We start from the raw sequence: 10873 nt of genomic DNA, 5'->3' as shown, positions 1-10873 counted from the left end.
TATTATCTCGGAGAAAAGATGTAATAATTGATAATGATAATACTTTCTATTCCACATAGAAAGAAAAAGAGAGTGAAAGGTTTTAATAATGCGGGGTATAATTTTATATCATATATATAATTCTTTTAATTGGCAGCGATTGTGGCAAAATGTGTGGTCAATGTAATCGAATTGGCTCTATTGTTCCATAAACATTTCTCATTTTGTACAGCAAACTTCTGCTTTCCCTGTTGCTTCGCTTTATTTACAGATTGTTTAAAACCGCTCCGCTGCACGTTTCGTTCATTTGTCATATTATTCATTTCACCGTGTTGTTTTTCACCTGTATTATTGCCTTTATTTTAACGCGTGAAAATAACTTGCCATATACGTGTGTGTGTGTTACTACATATATATTATTACTGGTTTATTTTTCTACCTGTAAAAATTATATTCGCAATTTTGATACGGTTTAGGTATAATTTATCAAGTATTACTCGCACGAATTCTGTAATCGTATATTACGTTGCGCGGCGTTCATTATCAAAATGATTTTGCAGATAATGGACGTTTTAACTTTCAACAACACTGCAAGTCCAAAAGTATTATTTTAGCGCTGAAGCCCTTTTTACATTCTTACATTTCTTTTTGTTAAGGTAAATGTATACCAATGCCTGGACAGTCAGTGGACACGTACCTAGTCTGGATACCTTTATCATATTAGTCTTTAAATAAGTATAGCGAATTAACGTCTGAACATTATAATTAAAGTTTCAAAATACAAGAAAAATATTTTTATCTTTGATTTTAATTTGCGTTGTACTTATTTAAGGACTAAAATGATAAAGTGTCCAGACATAGGTATCCACTGACTGTCCAGGCATTGGTACATTCACCCACTGAAAAAAAATTTTTTCATATTTAAAAAGCCTTACTTGAATACTCCTAACAACATATTTACTTAATATAATCACATATTTATTTAGAATTAGAATTTATTTAGATTTAAATTAAGTAAAAATATCGAATTCTAAATAAATATGTGATTATATTAAGTAAATATGTTGTTAGGAGTATTCAAGTAAGGCTTTTTAAATATGAAAAAAAATTTTTTCAGTGCCTTAAATCATGTCATTTAATACGACTGAACAACTTGTAATTTAATACGAATAAACGTGTTAAACGACGTAATTTAACGCAAGAAATATGTAAAAAGAACTTTAGTACCTATCAAATGTGTCATTTTTAAACATTTATGCGTGCAAAAATAACACACTTGGATTTGCAGTGTGCGCTCATTCGCTCATCAACAACTATTGCGAATTTTGCGAAATGGTACATGACTCTTCTTCATCAGTTTAGTTTTGTTATCATTTTTCCATCAAATGGTTTGTCAGAACGTGAACTGGGTAAGCATGATATAGTTTATCATCAGCGAAGAAGTTACCTTTTTTTCGAGAAATTTATAGAATTTCTCATTTTCTTTAATAGCTCTACAGCTCAAGATTGATAGCCTTTTGAAGTTCGGCCTTTATCAAATCCGAAGCTTGCCTTCTGGTTTTATAACAATAATTTTGCCCTAGCGCTCCAACCTGGAGGATATTACACTTTCGGTGGGTTGTCATTAACCCTTCCGAGAGGTGGCGATCAAATAAAAACCGACGATTTTTGGTCGGATTTGAACTCGGATCTTCGGCTCGTTAGAGCAGCGCACATCTTTCTGCGCTATGATCGCCACCAATATATCGAGTTTACCAGATAACATTTCAGTTAAACTAATTGTTGTTTATTGACGACTTAGGTCGTCGACGTTTGTTTTTCTCATGTTAGTAGAAGATCGACCTTTAACTAACGTTTCATTTATTGTAACAATCATGCATGCGTGCTAAATGACATGATAATACGATTAAACGTGTTAAATGACGTGATTTAACATATGAAGGAACATCTAAAAAGGGACTTTAGTCAAATGTGTCATTTTTAAACGTTTATATACGTGTAAAAATAACACACTTGGATTTGCAGCGAACGACGAGCGACATTGCGCGCATCACAGATCATTAATGAACATACCGTTTGGCGAATTTATGTCGGTGTATAAATGTGATTAGTCTAGACTGGTATACGATATATCAAGACCTGTTTTCAAATTTGATTATACCTTACAATTAGACGTACTTGTAACCGGAGCACTCCCTTTCGTGGTACATCAGACGCACGCTTTAATTATGGAAACGTGTTATATACGTTATCGTAACCCACATTCTGCAATTTCTCCACGTGATATTTTCTGAATCCTACATTTTATACAAAATGCATTTACGTCTAACTGTATACCTACTAACAGTTAACTGAAATTGAGAATTACGCATTTTTTGTTAATTATAATTGGCAATTATTTACGCTTTAGACCGACAATCAGGAATATTACTTTTGACGTTAATTTTATTGTATCGTTATTGAAATGTTCTGTTTTAAACGCATTGAAAGAAATTATATCCTTCCATTTATTTTTGCTTAAGTGTTATATATGTTTATATTTATGACTATAAATATATTGCATACTGCACTATTTTTTCGATGGTGCTTTACATAAAACTTCTATTTAAAACTGCTGAAATAAATGCAACTTTATTTTGCAAAATAATAATATATTTTGCATTTAAATAAATATTTTGAGAAAAACGGTTTATATTCCGCGCGAGTTACATACGATACGATCTCATATATAAAATGACTAACTCTCGTAGTAACTAAAAATATACTACAAAAGTTAAATAGGATTTTTAAAAACGGGTTCTAAAACTCGAAGAAAAAAGAATTCGTATGCATTATATGATTTTATTCGAGGTTTCAAGCAATTGCTAGAGAAGTACGACTGTGTCTTTCTTTTTTATTTAAAATAATTTTTTTTATGTGCCGAGTAAAATAAGGTACTGTAATTTTAATGTCACGCGCTTCACAACGGAATACTCAGATAAACAAATGTTTTCCCCAATGATATCGGGAGATATTACATGCAGGTCTCGTACATAGTTTATGCATTTTAAGATTAAGTTTACAAAACTAGGCGTACAGCTACGTGAGTCCCGATCCGTGAAACGAATTCCTGGTTTACACATCGCGAATTCGCGGAACGTCGCCGACCGTGAGAATAAGAGAAGTAAATTATGCGGAAATGTTAATTTTCGATATTTATGCCGCTGTGAACGCGCGCGTGCTGCGAATTTATGAAACTGTCTAAATTTGCTCGGACGACGGTTCACTTTGCGTTTTCCGCCTATGCATACATACAGCATGTCATTGATTGTGTAATAAGGATATTTTAACTCGAGGAACAGAGCGCTTTCGAGATCAAAGTGCCAGTCGCTTCTTTATGGAGAGGCACAGATCAGATTTGTTTTTTAATCGCCCCATTTATTTTCATCGTGACCTATTTCTAAGAAATTCTATTCGCGCGGAATGAATTATGTTCGCTTACAGGTCTATTTAGCCAGATAAAAGCAATGAAACCGAAGTGGTTTCGGTAAATTAAATCCTCTATACAACGCAAAAAATGTTCCATTCTTCTCAATTACTGCTCTTTTATTACCGCGGCTAAAAGCTGAGACGCTCAGCTCAACAATGGCCCGTATTAATGGAGACTTAATGTGTGGAAAAGATAAAAATAATTTTTTAGTTTTATCTGATTTCTCTTTGTTTTATCTTTTTATTTATTGGAAAAGAAAAAAAAAGATCTCTGAGACGCTGTTCATAGATCTGATATAAAGTTTTGCTGTAACAAATTCAAAACTGTGCTACTTTCTTGCTTTTGTGTATCGCGTCATTGTCGCGGCGAACAGTTTTAATATTAAGTATTTTCGTCTGTTTGTGACACATGCGAAATTTAAACTCGTCGGTTTCAACAATTGCGTTGTCATATGGAAATGTGATCTCGTTGAGATTTCGGTGAGTTTCAACTTCTGGCACAAAATTATCGTCCGCGTGTTGATCAAAGTAGCTATCGCGGTAAGCCATCGTGATTTTGCACGTCGGACAATACGTTTCGTCGTGCAGCTTTTATCCTTTGAAAAGACCCGAGCCAGTCTCTCGTCGGTTTAAATGGCATTCTAAAACCTCCGGAGAAACCTCATACGACACGCATGACTGTTCTTTCCATTCGTCTTTACACCGCTCAGTGCATTCGAGCGGATTTCTTCTTCAACCGTGTGTCCGCAAACATTATATACACTCCAAGAATTTCCGCAAGACCATCGGTAAACCGTGAATATTATCTCTCCGTTCGCCGCGTATTTCTGCAAGTTATAATTCTATTAGACAAAATGAAACTTGCACCTAATAATAATTTTATAGAATTTATAAATGGCGAGTAGAAAATAGGAAAAATTAATATTGCATCAATTAAGAGAGTTAATCGATATCTTTACATCTTGTTTTTTGATCGTAACTTTATTTTTTATTATTAAAATAGGGTAAATGCAAAGGACGTGAAATATGTTTTTTTTTAATAACATGATTATTCCAAAAATAAGTCTCGAGATGATCGGAAAGATTGGAAAGAAACTGACTCAATAGCGGCTCAGCTTTAATCGTTTACATAATATCTGAAGTTTGCTCTAAATCCCGTCGCACGTGTCTGGAATATCTATATGTTCTAATATTTAAATACCTTGCCTTGCGCTAAGAAGCCATTTTTCTATTGATTAATAATAAAAATCGCTTTAGCATGAGGGACATCCTAATTTTTTTGACGTCAGCCCGAAAAATGTTAAACTCCATTTAGGACAGCTTTTAGTCTGAAAGCACGCGAAGATCAATGTTGACGTGACAGTTACGTAAAATATCGAAGTATAGAGAGGCAACTTGCGATGCTATCGTTACTTTTCGTTATTATCGAGCTATTTACCAACTACGAAATGAATCACGTTCTTCCGCCGATGTCTCGCGACGCCTTCCAAGAGATAGGACATTCCTCTGCCGCGTGCCTGCAATGCCATCGCTTCCTCCGGTAAATACACTTGATGGTAATGGCAAACGCCATACGTACTTCTCGTAGGAGACAATTTTGTTGCGTACGAGTCCAGCAATAGAAATATCGTGCCGAATAAGTAAAAATAAAACGCGAACTGCAAAAGATCAATAACATTTTATTGCTATATCGCACTTTATTGCTATATATCATACTTTGACCGGTGAAACAGATAAATCAGATCGTCGATTTTCAGAGGAAGATAGGAAGGCAAAAAGAGATAACAGACACGCATCGCGCGAATACGATATATCATAAAAATATAACGGAAATATTGAACTCCATAAGAATCATCAAACCACGTGAAAAATAACGTTTTGATACAGATATCGCTTCCGAAACGACCTCCCGAACGACGCTTCCGAATAACTTTTAATTGTCTGCGTGTCTATTTTATCAGATGTATCACCTTTTTTAACATTTAATATCAATTTCATATTTTACGGCCGATTTAACGGAAGACTGGATTCGGTACAAAATATTACTGTACAAAGGAAGGTTCGATATGTGTTTTATCCTATATATTTCTTTCGTAACATTAAATTAAATCATAAAAGAATATCCAGACTTATCTAACTACGTATATAATTGTTGAAACTTTATCTGAAATTAATATATTGTATAAAAGACACGATTTTTATTTAATATTAATAATTGTCTACATGTATCGCACAATTTGATAAAGTAAATTTTTCAATAAATGTTGTGCAACTTAATGTACATAATGAATATCGTCCTTCCACGAAAAGTAAAACGTCATACAAAAATATTCAAACTCTTGAAGAAACGATTTACAAAGATTTGTCTCAGAAAGTCTGTTTAATGCGCGATTACGTCTTTTATTTATATGCAAATCATGCATCTGCAGTGCGTCATTTTCCTTATATATTCGTAAACTTTAACGATCGATAAAATGCAATGCGTGTTTTAATCTGCGAGTAGACGGAGCGCCGTATGTATATTGCAAAATGTGCCATGCAAAATGTATATTTGCACGAAACATTTATACGGCCACTAATGGCTAATGAGCATTCGGTATTGATCTTTAGGCAAGTGCAATATGGAACCTCAATTTCGAGAGCTTACAAGTCCGTAATCTTATTAGTAATTAGTGCAAAGACGTATCGTCGATCTACTTTGGCGTACCATTAATTACCAGCAATAACTTGTCGCGATTGGATCCATAATCTCCTTAACGGTTGTAACACGTGGCGTAATACACGTTCACGCATGATCACGGTTCACGGCGGATGAATGCGGGCAAAAACGGGAATCGTTAAGCACACTAGAACATAATGCGAGCGATTATAGGTACTTCTTTGCCAAGCGTTTCTCTCGTTCATTCTTTTACTTCCATCATAATTAATGCTTACCGTGATAACGATAACGAATGTGTCGGATTAACGTTTCTTCATTTTTGTCCTTATTCATGCCGTACATAGAGAAGAGATTCGCACGAAATAAGATAGCGAGACTAAAGAGCATTTCGCGCCTGTAAGCAGAAAGCCTGGATCGATCAAACAGGTCATTTTTCAATAGGTCGTTATTTCGCTGCAAATCATCGAGGCTTTACCCATCGTAAAGATCTTGGTCCCGTTAATTGAGCGATCACTGTCGGCAGCACGCATTTTATGATCGTTGCAAAGGGTTGCGCTATAACGACGACGATCAATTCTTTCAGGGATACGAGAAACTTTACGAGAGTAAAATTTATCATTTCACGCCGCGCCGCGGCCGGTCGAATTTACTCGCGCAGCATTTCCGCACGAGCGATAATCAATAGTTCAGAATACATCTGTCACGAATGTTGCTAACGTAGGTTACATTTTGTACGAGAGGAATTTATCGTGCTGCCTAAACACTGTAACAATCTGAAATCTGTCACGTAAACAACAAAACAAAAAACGAACTTCTGTTGGAATTATATCTATTTTTTTTTAAAGTCACGCTACATTTTCTACGCATTTAAAATGAATGAAATTGCTAAGAAAAAGAGAAGATGAAAAGAATACGTGTGTATTTTATAACAGACAGACCTAGACTTATTGTCTTCCAATTTTATTTAAATTTGGACAATTTTGTTTTAATATGTGCAATTGTATGTTTATTATTTGAATTCGAATCGAGCTATTTTCACGATTACATGTATGCATTTCTAAATAATTGTATTTTGTTCAGCTAATCTCATTGGATTAGCAATTATGCATAATTGCATTTGTGATTATGTGCATTAATTTATGATAAATCAGCTTGGAGAGAACATATCATTTTATTATACAATAATTAGTTATTTCACGAAGATGTCAGAATTTATCGCTTTGTGTAATGGTAACGATTTCCAAGATATTAATGCTGGACGGATAATCCAAATTATTTTATTTTTCAAACATCCGGATATTTGAAGAGAAAAATAATGAAGGAATAATCCAAATATTTGAAATTCGATAATTCGGATCTCGATATAATTCGAATAGTCCGGATATTGAACGAAACAGAAATCAATCTAACATACAGTAATTATTGTTAAAATCCCGAAAAGTAAATATATAAGTGGTTTTTTTTAAATTAATTATTTTCTACTTCTGCATTTAGAACAATTTTATAGTTTTCTTGAATATTCGGATTTTATTCGAATATTCAAATAATGGATTACACGAATATGTTATGACGTCATTATTCAGATATTCGGGTAGTCCCAACACTACAAGACACTCTTAGTCACAGCATTTTTCGGATTTGTTAAATTTATAAAACGACACTTTCCCCTTCTGGATAATTAACTAGACCGGAAAAATATGAAGAGGTAAGGAAAGCGTGACGCAAAGTAATGCGGCCATTTCTAAGAGAGATAAGATGTTACGGCGCGCCGGAAAGTACCCTCTTATTTTACTTGCGGCAATCCGCGACCCGTATCTTCTTCTGCATTCGTGAAATTTGCACAAATGAGATTTTTGCGTATTACCTCGGGGTATTATATATAAACAAGTATTCGCAGCAGAATTGTAGGCGGCACACATTACTGTTGCCATAATTGCGCAGTTACTGCTTACGATTTAAGAGTAAGGGCCAAAGCACGTGTGACAATCGTAGTCGTGGACGTAAGTAACGCACAAGCTTTGGCGTATCCTGATCTGTCAGGTCGGGGACTACGACCGTCGTATATCGCTACGTCATGTTATGTGCTTTGGTCCTAAGGCTGATGGCAGAGAACGAAATATAGGCTCTTACGTCTATCGTAGTCATAGACGTAAAGCAAGGCAGAGAAAACCGTATATACGTAACTATACGTTCGTATCGTCACGTATCGACACGATAGCTTTTCATGACTTTACGTTTAATCCGGGTCTACAATAGGTGTTTTAAGCCCTAAGCCTTAAGAAATTGACCAATCACAGTCGATTATTTTCCTCAAATTCGAATGTGATTGATCAATTTCTTAAGGCTTAGTTAACTTTCAGCTAGCAATTCGGAATAAATCTTCATCGATCGTTTACGAAACGGTAGCATGTTCCCCGGTCCTAATATATGATTACGACGCGTCTGAAACTTCGCTAATTCGACGTTTTCTTTGTGAGAATCCATTCGTAAGGGGCTTGTTTGTATTTGAATGTCAGATTTAATGGGTGTTGCAAATGTCACCGCGAAGGAAATGTCACGATAATGTCGTCTCCTCGGCATAGTACAAATCTTACGATTGGTATCAAAAATATATTGTTTTATAACGGCGATAGTGATCGATAACGATTGTATATATAATTTCACATTTTTGTTATCGTAGTTTTATGCATTGTTTAACAGCTCAAAAGAACTAAATCTTGTAGCCTTGCGTTCAAGAAATTTGTTTGGAATAAGCAACGTAGATTTTTCGCGAATTTTTTCTTTCGGCATAACACTTTTGGAAACGAGTTTAAAGCTAATTTCTATAAGAATTTTCTCAATTTTTATTGAAATAAAAATATTATGATATATTTAATAGTACATACGATAATGTGAGATCACAATGCGTCCGTATTTGTCGAAGAGGTTTTTTCGAGCTCTGACACATTTTCTTCTAAACTTTTGTAATTTAATTTGAGTGTTTGTTGGTACTTTTATGCTTTATAACTTAATTATTGTAATCGGGAACGAAAACAACCGTATAAATTATTTTTGCTCGTATGTTGCTCTTAGGTAAGAAATTTGTTGATACACAAGTATTTACCTTCAGCCTCTCTTCATGAAATTTGAGACAACTTTTACGCCTTTTTCCAGCAGTTATGGAAACACTGGCAAAAGTGGCACTAAAAGGATTTTATTTTTTCAAAACTTAAAGTTTTATTTCCAGGAATGTTTAAAATTAAAAATTTATAGATGGAGAGATTCTACATCCCACTAAATTCTCGATAAAGAAAAATCGATTTGCAATTAGTATTAACTGAAATATGTACGAGACGCCACGTGTACACTTCATTTATAATTAAGACGTTAGCAATTTGTTACCGGAAAGCGGAACCAAACACGGAAGCTCCCCTACGGTCTATGCAGTCGTGCATGATTAATGGTCGTGTAAAATATAGCCAACGGTTGTAATAAATCTATTTAGTGCAGCTTTCGCCGAATGCAAGAAACCGATTGATCCAAGCCTCTTCGATTCAAGACGGAAATTAATCTATCCATAGAAGCTTAGGGCGGCAACAGAAATAAACGATATATTTCATAACAATAGAGTAAATTATTATCTTATACGTACAATGTGACGTTAACATATTGTTCGCACGATCGGATTTTTTCTTTATCAAGGAAAGAATCTAGATTTTTTCCGGATAATTTTCATTCTAGGAGACTCTTGGTTTTAATCCTAAGGGAAGGACCTCTGATATATTTCGACCGACTCTACAGATCTGTTCTTGGTGATGAATTTTTTATACCGTTCATCTTTCCTCCTTTTCACTCCACATTAGAGAGAAAAAGAGAAAAGATAAACAGTGTAAGAAGTTTAGTTAAAACAAAAAACAGACCTTATATATAGCCGAATTAGAACTAGAACTTATTATTATTTGTTTAATATAGGTACGTATGTACAATGAATTTACTTGAAATTCAATGAAAATCCAAGTGTGACGGGGATATCAAGTGATCCTAGAAATCTAATTTAGCAGAAGGTCTCCTAGCATTAAGAATTTCTGATTATCTTTGAGACGCGAGACGTCTTTTGAGCGTGGGGAAAATGAATGTACACAGATTATACCGGTTTCTCATATCTTAAGTTGCTTTATATATATAGCAAAAAGTCATCATTCACGACTTGTCTACGCGACTTTAAAGCTACGGATGTGTAAATAATTGCACGGCGCTGAATATTCTCCAAGTTCTTATTGACGTCGAGAGGCGAAAAAGCAAAGGAGGGTGCTACGTTATGCATATAATACGCATCTCATTTCAATTGAAATAAATGCATGAGCTACGTCACTTGAATATAATGCAAAGAAATTATTGCTTGAATACGTCTATCTGTTATGCAAAACTTGGGAAATTAAATAAAGCGAGGTATTGTAAATTAGAGAAGATATTAAAAAAATCGATATAAAGGAATATTATTTTCTTTGTGTAGAAAGATATTAATTGCTACAAGTAACGTTTTATTTGTGCAAAAAAGAAAATACGCGTTACATGTCGAGAATTGATCGGGAACAAGCTGATAATATTACTGCTGAAATGAGTTGGATTGACAATGGAGCTTTTTATTAAAAACTCACTTGAATCATTATTACTGCAAATTTATCTTTATTAAAGTATAGCTCGCCGATGTAAAGCATATCACGATTCGTATGGAAATAATCGTATCAGCATTTTGACGAAAATTATTATTTTCATGGCGGGGCCTAA

The 10873-nt window shown here is 34.4% G+C and overlaps 1 protein-coding gene across 1 annotated transcript in view; it reads left to right on the top strand.

Annotated features, from left to right (window-relative positions):
• The window catches only part of Cep97 (centrosomal protein 97kDa), a 66414-nt gene that overhangs the window by 31953 nt on the left and 23588 nt on the right, over positions 1–10873 (top strand). The window lies entirely within an intron of this gene.

This window comes from Temnothorax longispinosus, chromosome 8 (assembly GCF_030848805.1).
Source record: "Temnothorax longispinosus isolate EJ_2023e chromosome 8, Tlon_JGU_v1, whole genome shotgun sequence".
Classification (NCBI taxonomy): Eukaryota; Metazoa; Arthropoda; class Insecta; order Hymenoptera; family Formicidae; genus Temnothorax; species Temnothorax longispinosus.
Note: the sequence above shows the minus strand (reverse complement) of the source record. Positions and strands in the feature narration are given on the sequence as shown.